Source organism: Rhinatrema bivittatum, chromosome 8, assembly GCF_901001135.1.
Source record: "Rhinatrema bivittatum chromosome 8, aRhiBiv1.1, whole genome shotgun sequence".
In the NCBI taxonomy this organism is placed as follows: domain Eukaryota; kingdom Metazoa; phylum Chordata; class Amphibia; order Gymnophiona; family Rhinatrematidae; genus Rhinatrema; species Rhinatrema bivittatum.
In genome coordinates, this window is record NC_042622.1 from 268,107,261 (window position 1) to 268,118,824 (window position 11,564).

An 11,564-nucleotide genomic window follows, 5' to 3' on the forward strand; every position below is an offset into this window, starting at 1 on the left:
CGTTCGCACCGTACCCACCCATTGGCTGCAAGGAAAATCTATCAGACTGGTTAACCCCGCCCCCTTGCCTCTGTCTTCACTCATAAGACGTCATAAAAAGGGGTTGGGTTATTCACAATAGACTTCCTTGTGGATCAGAAAATAAAGGGGGGGGGGGGCTAGAGGTAACGTAACGTGTGCGTGGCTCGCGGTTCCGCCCTTTCTCCGTGGACAAGCAGCTGCATTCAGTTCAGTCACACAAAGGGTTGACGTCATTTGAACGGCGCCAAGTTGGGTTAAAAAAAAATGTTTTCACTTTAGCACTGAAAGATCTTGGGAGCTTTCAGAGCATGCGCGGTGGTTCCCACGCTGCCGCAGACCGTGTAGCGTTGCCAGTTAGAGATTTTGTAGCCAGATCTGGCGGCTTTTTGGACCAAATGGAGATTTTAGAACCGTGATCGAGACGTTTTTAACAACTCTAAAATCTCCCTCGGTTTCCCTCTCACAGAGCATAACTAGAAGCAGAGAAGCGCTAGAGTGGGGCAAGAAAGCAAAAGAGAATATAAGACCTCTTGCACGTTCCATGCTGGCTGGACCTGCCCTTTTTCCCCTCCTCAGAGCAGGCTCTGCCATGCTAGAAAGGCCTCTGTGTGAGCTGGCCAGGCTTATCTCAGAGAATGGCAATTCACTGGACCATGGACGCAGTCAGGCCGATGCAATACTGTGCGCTGTGGCTAGCGCATGGCTTTACATGGATTGGACGTACACTTTGGACGGGCATCCATAACCCTCGATGCAGTATGGGGATTAGTGCGTCCAAAAAACGTATCCAAACCACCATGTAATTAATAGCGTTAATCACATGTAAATTCCATGTAGATGAGGCTATTAGATAATACCCACGATTCAAAAAATTTACCAAGCGGCCAGTGCGCACATTGCAATGCAGAAAATGTTACGCCTGCCTGGGGCTGGCTAAAGAGCTCACTGATAAAAACGAAAAATCCTGCTTTCTGTGATTCCACCTATTAGTATCATTCATTCATTCATTCATTCATTCATTCATTCATTCATTTATTTAACAGTTTTTTATACCGACCCTCATAGTAGATAACCATATCGGATCGGTTTACATTTTAACAAGGGTAAACTGAGGTGACAATTCTGGTAACAATAGATAAACAAAGGAAAAAGGAATAAGTCAAAGTTACAATCAACAAGGAATCTTAGTATCATGATACTAAGTAGAAGGAACCACAAAGATTCAGGTAAAAAAAAAGTCTTTGGGGAAAAAAAAAGAATTCTGGGGGCTTAATATACAAGCAAAAGATAACCAGTCCAAGCCAAATATCTTGTGCGTGTGTATTGTGCCGGAAGCAGGAGAAAACAGACGCTCGTATTGACGATCTGCACTGACAGCCACCTCTCCTGTGTGCCCGATGCCAAGGAGGCCATAGGACACAATCTTCCCTAGCGCCTCCTTTTTAGTGTGACCCCTCATTTACATATTGCATCGCACGCCCAGGAGAGATGGCTGAGCGCGCGTTAGGAAAGCAGGCACTCAACATGGAGTGCCCATTTTCTATGCCCAAATATTTCATTGGCCTAAGTGACTGTCCTGAAGAGGAAGGAGGAATTGCAAAGGTGACTACGTTCCCTCCGAGGCCGCTCCAATTTCGGAGCGGCCTTGGAGGGAATGGAGGCAGGCTGCGCGGCTCGGCGCGCACAGGCTGCCGATTTTGCACAGCCTTGCGCACGCCGACCCCGGATTTTAAAAGATACGCACGCGCGTATTTTTTTTTTTTTTTTTTAAATCTGCCCCGATGTTTGTACGTCTGAGTATTTGAGAGTGTCTGTGTTTGAGATTGTGTTACTAAAGATTGAGAGAATGCAATATGTCAGATCTGATAGAGCAAGCGAATTGTGTGTGAGTATGATCCAGCCCTCTTTCCCCACCAATCTTAGGCTCACCGGCTTCATATTACCCACTTTTCACAGTGGATCTAATGACTTTCTTCAAGTAGGAGTTGGCAACATTGAAGCCTGTGACAGTTCAGTTTCTTTCATCTGCTGTGGTGAATTAGTTGTGTCATTTTGGCTCTCATGGGTAGCACTGCTGACACATTTATTTTCAAAATGTAATTGTTTTGAGTTGTTCATCGTACACGGGCTTTTTCTATTAAGAAACCATTTAAACTTTGTAAAAAATGTAATAAAACATGAGCAATAGAAACTTTCACTCACACTGCCTGCTGTGTCTTGGTCCTAATTGTGAATATGTTCCCAGAATTTTATATTCCACCTATCCATAATTCTAGGTAGGTTACAGAATTACATACAAAAAAACCCCTCATAACTTAGAAAATGAAAAATATATATAAAATAACAACATAAAAAAGATTAGACCTGGAACTCTGATTCCACATATTAGAATGCAAAAATACAAAAATTTAAAGCAAAGGATGGCGCATTATTCACATGACTATGTAAGAAACAAGCAAATTCCTCTTTGGAAATAATTATAATGAACACAGTTTTAGTGAAACAGCTTAGAGGTTTATTTCACGAGCTTGCAAGTATGGGTGTCATACGAAAGTAGGCACACCCTTGCATCATTCTGCAGCATTTATTTTATTTTTATTTTGAACTTTTTTATACCGACATTCATGTGAAAATACATATCAAATCGGTTTACAGCGAAACATCTGATTGGGAAAACGTTACATCGAACAGGGGCCCAGGGAGTTAATTACAAACAGCTAACATACAATTTAACTAACGTACCAAAAAATGAAACAGCACCGAGATGTCAGCCACCTTCTCTGAGGTACTCAGAGTTGTTTCTGTGGCAAGGGAGGAGGATGAGGATCTAGAATGAGGGGGCGTGGAGACTGCTAATGGTAGATTAGCAGGAGGATTACATCAGAAGGGGAAGCTAATATTAGGTAACCCAGATGATTACAACATGAATCTAAGAGACTGCTGGTTCTCTAATGAGTTGAAAAGCTTTCGCTGGGAAAGGGAGGTCAGGGTCATGATAAGAGAAAGAGTGGGTAGCATATTACACCGGTCAGTGATAACGTAACAGATATAAGAGAGCTAGTGAGTTGCCAGGCCTGCCAGCAGGAGAGAGGCCATATCAAAAGTCCATATAAGCGGCCTTTCCTCTCCTGGGTGTGAGAACGATCGTCCTTTAGGGGAATGCTCGTCTGAAGAGCCATGTTTTAAGCTTTTTTTTTTGAAGATCAACGGGCAGGGTTCCTGACAGAGGTCAGGGGGGAGAGCATTCCATTGTGGGGGACCTGCTGTCAAAAGGGCGCGTTTCCTTTAGAGAGGTCTTAGCTGGGGGGGGGGGGGGGGGGGGCATACAGAGTGCCTTTGTAAGCAGTTCTTATTGGTCTAGAGGACGTGTGGAGTCGAAGAGGGGTGTGTAAATCAAGGATTTGTGCATCATAGTGAGGACTTTGTGGAGAATTCTGAATTTGATGGGGAGCCAATGAAGGTTCTGAAGGATGGGAGTAATATGATCTCCTTTGTTGGTGTTGGTCAGGATCCTGGTGGCGGAGTTCTGTAACATCTGAAGGGGTTTAGTGGTAGGAGACCAAAAAGGAGAGAGTTGCAATAGTCGATTTTTGAGAAGATGATAGATTGAAGCACCGTGCGGAAATCCTGAAGGTGGAGGAGGGGTCTCAGCTTTTTTACAATTTGTAATTTGTAGAAACATTCTTTTGTGGTGTTGTTGACAAATTTTTTTAGGTTTAGACAATTGTCCAGAATTACACCGAGGTCTCTCACCTGGGAGGTGTCGGACATTTGGGATGTAGGGGGTTTGTTGATTGCCCCGTTTTTGTCATCCTGAGTGATAATAAGGATCTCAGTTTTGTTAGAGTTGAGGACTAAGTTGAGGCTGGTGAGGAGGTGGTTGATGGACTGTAGACAACTGTTCCAGAAACTGAGGGTTTTGGAAAGGGAATCCGTGATTGGGATGAGGATTTGCACATCGCCAGCGTAGATAAAATGAGTTATCTTTAAACTGGCGAGTAGGTGGCAGAGCGGGAGAAGGTAAATGTTGAAAAGCGTCGGGGAGAGAGATGATCCTTGTGGGACTCCCAGGGTGGAGCTGACCAGATGGGATTCTTTGTTGTTGATTCTGACCTTGTAGTTCCTTTTGCTAAGGAACGACTTGAACCAGCTGAGTGCAGTTCCTGTGATGCCAATGTCTGAGAGTTGATCTATGAACATTGAGTGGTTTACAGTGTCGAAAGCCGCAGAAATATCTAGAAGTGCGAGAAGATATGATTATCTTTTTTCTAGGCCCAGGAGAATGGTGTCTGTGAGCGAAATTAAGAGGGATTTGGTATTTAACGATTTGCGGAATCCGAACTGAGAGGCGGCAAGGATCTTGTGTTTGTCGAGGTATTCTGTGAGTTGGTTATTGACAATTTTTTCCATGAGTTTAGCGATAAACAGTAGGTTGGCCATAGGGCGAAAGTTGGCGGGATCAGCTGGATCCAGGTTAGGTTTCTTTAATAGTGGTTTGAGAATGGCAAGTTTTAGAGAGTCTGGTACTAATCCTTGTGAGAAAGAGCAATTGATGATTTCTGCTAGAGGCTTAGCGATAGTTTTTGGGATGGATATGAGTAGTTTTGAAGGTATAGGGTCCGAAGGGTGAGAGGAGGGTTTCATCTTCTTGAGCATGGTTTCTATCTCCAAGGAAGAAGTGGGTTCGAATGTTTCAAAATTTGTTGCATAATATATTCATAATTGCATAATTTGTTGCATAATATATTCACTTAGCTATGGAAAGCCCCTGATCTCTCCCCCCCCCCCCCCCCAGTTTCCTAATTCTGCAGCTCTGGAAAGCCCCTGATCTCTTTCCCCCACCTTAGTTCCCTAATTCTTGCCTCTCCTGGCAGGTGTATCTACGTGCGGTTTCTAGATTGCAGTTTTCTTTCCTATCTCTGCTTTGCAGAAAGCTTTTGCTAAGGCTGGCTGTGGGGAGAGGTGTAATCTAATCTTTTGCTTTCCACCTGGGCCCAGCTAAGAAGAGACCGACACCTCCTTTTTGGTTCTGAAGAGATGTGCTGTTCTTAGAAGCAGGCTGTGGTTTTGAGGTTTCTCTAAAAAGCAAAAGGGGAAGGGAGGGGGCCAGCTGTCAGCCTTCTAGTATAGTAGCAGAGAAAAGAGAAATAAAAAAATACAGTTCGATCGCTAACTTAATTACTGAAATAGCAACACTTGTGGGTCATTGCTCACAACTATAAAAATAAAAGATCAAAGTACAGTCATGACAAAAATGACCATAATTCTTCAAAGTGGCATCATTCACATTCTTATCATGACCGCTTGGCAAAAAGGCACTGGAGGAGCAATGAAGTGGCAAATGATCTAATTATAGACTCACCAACCTTTGCAGATTTAATGACACCATTAGCATAAACAATAAACAAAGGACAAATAGAAGGGGAAAACAAAGTGGAGTGTAAGTCAAAAGTACAGATACAGACGGCACTGCCATCAGCACAATTGAAAACAGGAGTTCCTCTGCACTTGTGTGGGTCAGTCCCATGAGTGGGATTTGCACCTCTGCCAGCAGATGGAGACTGAGCAAGAAGCTGACGTCACGGAGATATAGTCCTGCCCCGACATCAGCCTGCCAGTATTCTCCGTCTCCAGCAGATGGTGGACATGCATTTCCCTACTGGGAACTGCCTGTGTAAAAAAAAAAAGAGAAAAGGAAGAAAGAGAACATAACGGAAGACAGGGCGTTTATGTAGCACTGCTTGCCTCCTGAGGCGATACCATGCGGTTCCTCCCTCAGTAGAGAGCTTTCAGTCCGGTAGCCTTGGGTGGCATGGACTTGAAAATTAAAACTGGCAGTTGCAGGCCGAGAAAGGCTCGGCGGTGAAGGCTTTTGCCCTCTCCCCCCATAGCCAGGACCCCGTTCCTACTCTCAGCCAGGGAAAGCTGAGTTCAGGTAAGAGATTTTACTTTATTACAAAAAAAGAAAAAAGAAGGAGAAAGAAGAAGGAATGTGCTAGTGAGAAGTTTTCCTAACCTTGTCAGGCTTCTTCTTTTTTTGCAACAGCTAATGAAAAGTGGAAACGATGAGCGGTATACGATTAGGTGTAAACCATAAAGAGTGGTATAGTGCTATGTGAGTTCATGGAACCTTGTCTTAGATTTTTCAATGATTGAAGCTTAAGAATTAATTAGATCAACATATTCTTCCTTATTAAACAATTGCAGATAAATCTTTCGGTCCCCCCGACACGGACTGTGTTTCGCCACAAGGGCTGCGTCGGGAGGGACAAAGCCCAAAATTGTAACAATGAACACTGTAACCTGGGTGTGTAAAGAAGGTAAGGGAGCTCTGCAGAGAATTTCAATTCAGAAGCTTGGAATTCAAAAGGTTTTATTGGCAACTCATTCCGGGAGGGTTTCTGAAGGGAGGAGAAGCATGTCAGCTCTATCAAGTGTAACAATCAATCTGGCAACCCTGCAAGCAATTGTTTAATAAAGAAGGATATGTTGATCTAATTAATTCTTAACCTTCAATCATTGAAAAAGACAAGGTTCCATGAACGAATATAGCGTTATACCCCTGCAGAGCAATTATCAAGGCAACTAATCTATATGTTAGAAAAGTAAAGAAAAGCAAAAGAAAAATGAAACCTATCTGGGTCTCAAAGAGATGGCTTACAAAATAAAAGCTAAAAGAACAGCATTCAAGAAATATAAAGGATCCCAAAGGGAGGAGCACAAAGAAGAATATCTGGTAGAACTGAGGGAGACGAAGAAATTAATCAAGACGGCAAAAAGTCAAGCGGAAGAAAGGATTGCCAAGGAGGTAAAGAGAGGTGATAAAACATTTTTCAGATACATCAGAGAAAGGAGAAAAGTTCAAAGTGGTATAGTGAAATTGAAAGGTGGTAATGATCAATGTGTGGAGAGAGACGAAGAAATGGCAGAAATATTAAACAAATACTTCAGTTCGGTGTTCACTAAAGAGGAACCTGGAGAAGGACCGTCACAAGTTAACAAGAAGTTGGAGGGGAGTGGAGTAGATGTAACTCCATTTACAGTAGAGAATGTATGGAAAGAACTAGTGAAACTGAAAGTGGACAAAGCCATGGGGCCTGATGAGGTTCATCCCAGGATACTGAGGGAGCTCAGAGATGTGCTGGCGGGTCCACTGTGTGACCTGTTCAATAGATCCCTAGAAACAGGAGTGGTGCTGAGTGATTGGAGAAGAGCGGTGGTGGTCCCGTTTCACAAGAGTGGGAGCAGAGAGGAGGCTGGAAACTACAGGCCGGTTAGCCTCACCTCGGTGGTGGGAAAAGTGATGGAGTCACTGCTGAAAGAAAGAATAGTGAACTATCTACAGTCGGGAGAATTGATGGACCAGAGGCAGCATGGATTCACCAGGGGAAGATCCTGTCAGACAAATCTGATTGACTTTTTCGATTGGGTGACTAGAGAATTGGATCAAAGAAGAGTGCTCGATGTCATCTACTTGGATTTCAGCAAGGCTTTTGATACGGTCCCGCACAGGAAGCTGGTGAATAAAATGAGAAGCTTAGGAGTGAGACCGAGGTGGTGGCCTGGATTGCAAACTGGTTGACGGACAAATGACAATGTGTGATGGTAAATTGAACTTTCTCTGAAGAGAGAGCGGATTTAAGTGGTGTACCGCAAGAATCGGTGTTGGGACCAGTCCTGTTCAATATCTATGTGGGCAACATAGCGGATGAGATCGAAGGTAAGGGTTGTCTGTTTGCAGATGACACTAAGATCTGCAACAGAGTGGACATGCCGGAAGGAGTGGAGAGAATGAGATGGGATTTAAGGAAGCTGGAAAAGTGGTCAAAGATATGGCAGCTGAGATTCAATGTCAAGAAGTGCAGAGTCATGCATATGGGATGTGGAAATCCAAAAGAACTGTTTTCGATGGGAGGTGAAGTGCTGATGTGCACGGAGCAGGAGATAGACCTTGGGGTGATAGTGTCTAACGATCTGAAGACGGTGAAACAATGTGACAAGGCAATAGCTAAAGCCAGAAGAATGCTGGGCTGCATAGAGAGAGGAATATCGAGTAAGAAAAGGGAAGTGATTATCCCCTTGTACAGGTCCTTGGTGAGGCCTCACCTGGAGTACTGTGCTCAGTTCTGGAGACCATATCTCTGAAGGAACAGAGACAGGATGGAGGTGGTCCAGAGAAGGGTGACCAAAAAGGTGGATGGTCTTCATCAAATGACTTGTGAGGAGAGATTAAAGAATCTAAATATGCACACCCTGGAGGAAAGGAAGAGCAGAGGTGAAATGATACAGACTTTCAGATACTTGAAAGGTTTTAATGATCCAAAGATAACGACAAACCTTTTCTGTTGGGAAAAAATCAGCAGAACCAGGGGTCACGATTTAAAACTCCAGGGAGGAAGTCTCAGAACCAATGTGAGGAAGTATTTCTTCACGGAGAGGGTGGTGGATGCCTGGAATGCCCTTCCGGAAGAAGTGGTGAAGACCAGAACTCTGAAGGACTTCAAAGGGGCGTGGGATAAACAATGTGGATCCATAAAGTCTAGAGGATATGAATGAAGAGTGGGTGGCTCGCGGGAATGACGGCTACCACCTAGAGATAATACCCTTATTCAATAAACATACACACGGTTAATGCGACTCCAACATTGCTCTAAGCTTCAACGGCAAGAGGAAATGTGGAAAAAAGGATTTGCATTCAGAAAAAAGAGGGGAGTAGCTTGCTTGTTACGCCGGTTACTACCCCAAACCAAATAAGCCTGATACTTCACTTTCAATGCATATCCAGCATAGCTCTCTGCTTCAACGGCAGGGGAGAAAGACCGATATTTCATGCATATCCAGCATAGCTCTCTGCTTCAATGGCAGGGGAGAAAGACTGATACTTCACTGTCAATGCATATCCAGCATAAGAACATAAGAACATGCCATACTGGGTCAGACCAAGGGTCCATCAAGCCCAGCATCCTGTTTCCAACAGTGGCCAATCAAGGCCACAAGAACCTGGCAAGTACCCAAAAACTAAGTCCATTCCATGTTACTGTTGCTAGTAATAGCAGTGGCATAGCATAGCATAGCTCTCTGCTTCAACAGCAGGGGAGAATGACTGATACTTCACTTGCAATGCATATCCAGCATAGCTCTCTGCTTCAACGGCAGGGGGGGGGGATGAAGAAAAGTGGATCTATATACAGCCAACAACCAACAAGGACTGAATTACATAGTCTGGGTAAACAAATAAGCATGGGTGTAGCTTAATTATTGCGGCGGTTAATACCCCTAACTAATTAAGCTATTTCACTTAGATGCAGTTCCAACACTGCTCTCTACATTAATGGCAGGGATGGAAGGGAAATAGAACCAAAAGGTTACTAAGGGCCAAGAGTAACAGATAATTATGAGGGGAAAAAAAGAGCAAAAGCTTGCTGGGCAGACTGGATGGGCCGTCATTTCTATGTTTCTATGAGGCAGTGGCGATGAACTTGCATATTGATTCTTGCTGTGCCCTGGTAGCTTGAGCTACCTTGCATCTTTCTCAAGATTCTGGCAGTGCAGGTTCCAATAGCAGACCTATGGTAGAACCATGAACTGCTTTCTTACCTGATGCAAGCTGTGACCTGGTTCACACAGCCGCCAGAGGAGTTGTTTCTGTTAAGCGACCAGGCGTCAGCTGTGGCTGTGCAATTGGTCAGCAGATATTATTTCAAAGTTCAATCTTATCAAGCTGCCCTTCAAGGGTTCAGTTTTGTTTGGCAGTCAGTTGAAGAAAATGGCAAATAAATGGGAGGAAATCCAGGTTCCTCGCTTGCCAGAGGTCAAGAAGCCGATTTTCCCGGACTTTTCAGGTGAATGGTCACTCTCGAGACTAGCAGCATTTTCGGCATTAATGGGAAGTTTTTCCCAGAGATCCCATCCCTTCCACAAACTTCAATCCTTTCACCCCCAAAGCCCTCGAAGGAATGCGGGCTCCGGAAGTGTAGCCTCTTGATCTTCTCAACAAGGATTACTTTGGATCTATGGGTCCGTGAAGTGGTTTGGGACAGGTATGCTCTAGAATTTCTTTGCATTCCTCTGGATGCCTTTATAATATCTCCATGCAACTCCCCTCAGAAGAGGGTAGCAGCGTAAGCTACATTGCAAATGTTGTTGTACCTGAAAGCTCTGATTCCCGAATTGCAGCAAAATATTGGCTGTTATTCCATTTATTTTGTCATGCCCAAGAAGGAATGGTCCTTTCGACCCATATTGGATCTCAAGGGAGTCAATCGTTATTTGTGAGTCACTCCTTTCAGAATGGAAACATTGTGCTCTGTCATAATGGCAGTACAAGCAGGGGAATACCTCACATCTCTGGATCTAACAGAGGCAAATCTGCATATTCCCATTTGCTGGGAACATCAATGGTTCCTTAAGTTTTCCATTCTGAATCATCATTACCAGTTTCAGGCCTTGCCTTTCAGGCTGGCCACTGTGCCCAGGTCCTTTCCAAGGCCATGTGGTGGTAGCAGTGGCCTTATGCAAAGATGGCATTCTGGTTCACCCCATCTGGCTGACTGGTTGATCCAGACGAAGAACATGGAAGACAGACTTTGGTCTTCTTGCAAGGTAGTTTCATTACTACAGTAGCTAGGCTGGGAGGTGAATCTGGCCAAAAGCAATTTGCAGCCAACTCAGAATCTGGAGTATCTCAGAGTTCACTTCAATATAAAGCAGGGCTAAGTATTTCTGCTGGAGATTCAAAACCAAAGGTTGATGGCTCAAGTTCAAACCCTGGTGAACACTATTCGCCTGTTTGGTTTTATCTACATGTCCTGGGGTTGATGACTGCCACATTGAAAGTAGTTCCTTGGGCAAGAGAACAAATGCGATCTCTTCAACATGCATTGCTATCCCTGTGGAACCCGCAGTCGCAGAAATATGCAGTGAAGATGCTCCTACCATACGGGCCGTATGACATAGTGAGGGCAAAGGTAGCGCCGGCGCCATTTTGAAGATTGGTAATACGGCCCGCGTGCAGGTCGCTCCCGGACCCCCGCTGGACTTTTGGCAAAAAGCTGGCCAAAAGTCCCTGGGGGTCCAGCGGGGGTGATCTCCTGGATGCGTGACGTCGGGAACCAGGAACCAAAATGGCGCCGGTGCTACCTTTGCCCTGTCACATGTTAAGGGCAAAGGGCCACCGGCACCATTTCTCTCAACGCAGTTGTGGCCAGAGAGAGGGAGATCGCGTCGGGACCCCCCCACTGGACCCCAGGTAATTTAAAACATTTGGGGGGGGGGGGTTCGGGAGGGTGGGGGATTTGTTTTAAAGGTTCAGGGTGGGTTTTAGGGTTTTTTGGTGTGCCGGTTTTCCCGCCCTCCCCGATTTACGATTTTTAACGATTTTTAAAAAAAAAACAACACGACAATAAGACATCCCTCCCCCCCCAGCCAAAATCGATCGTTAAGACGATCGATCACACGATTCACACCCCTAGTGCAGCAGGCATCAGTGTGCTCCTGACTAAAAACACATATGATCCTTCCTAAAGTTGTCTCTTCTTTTCACA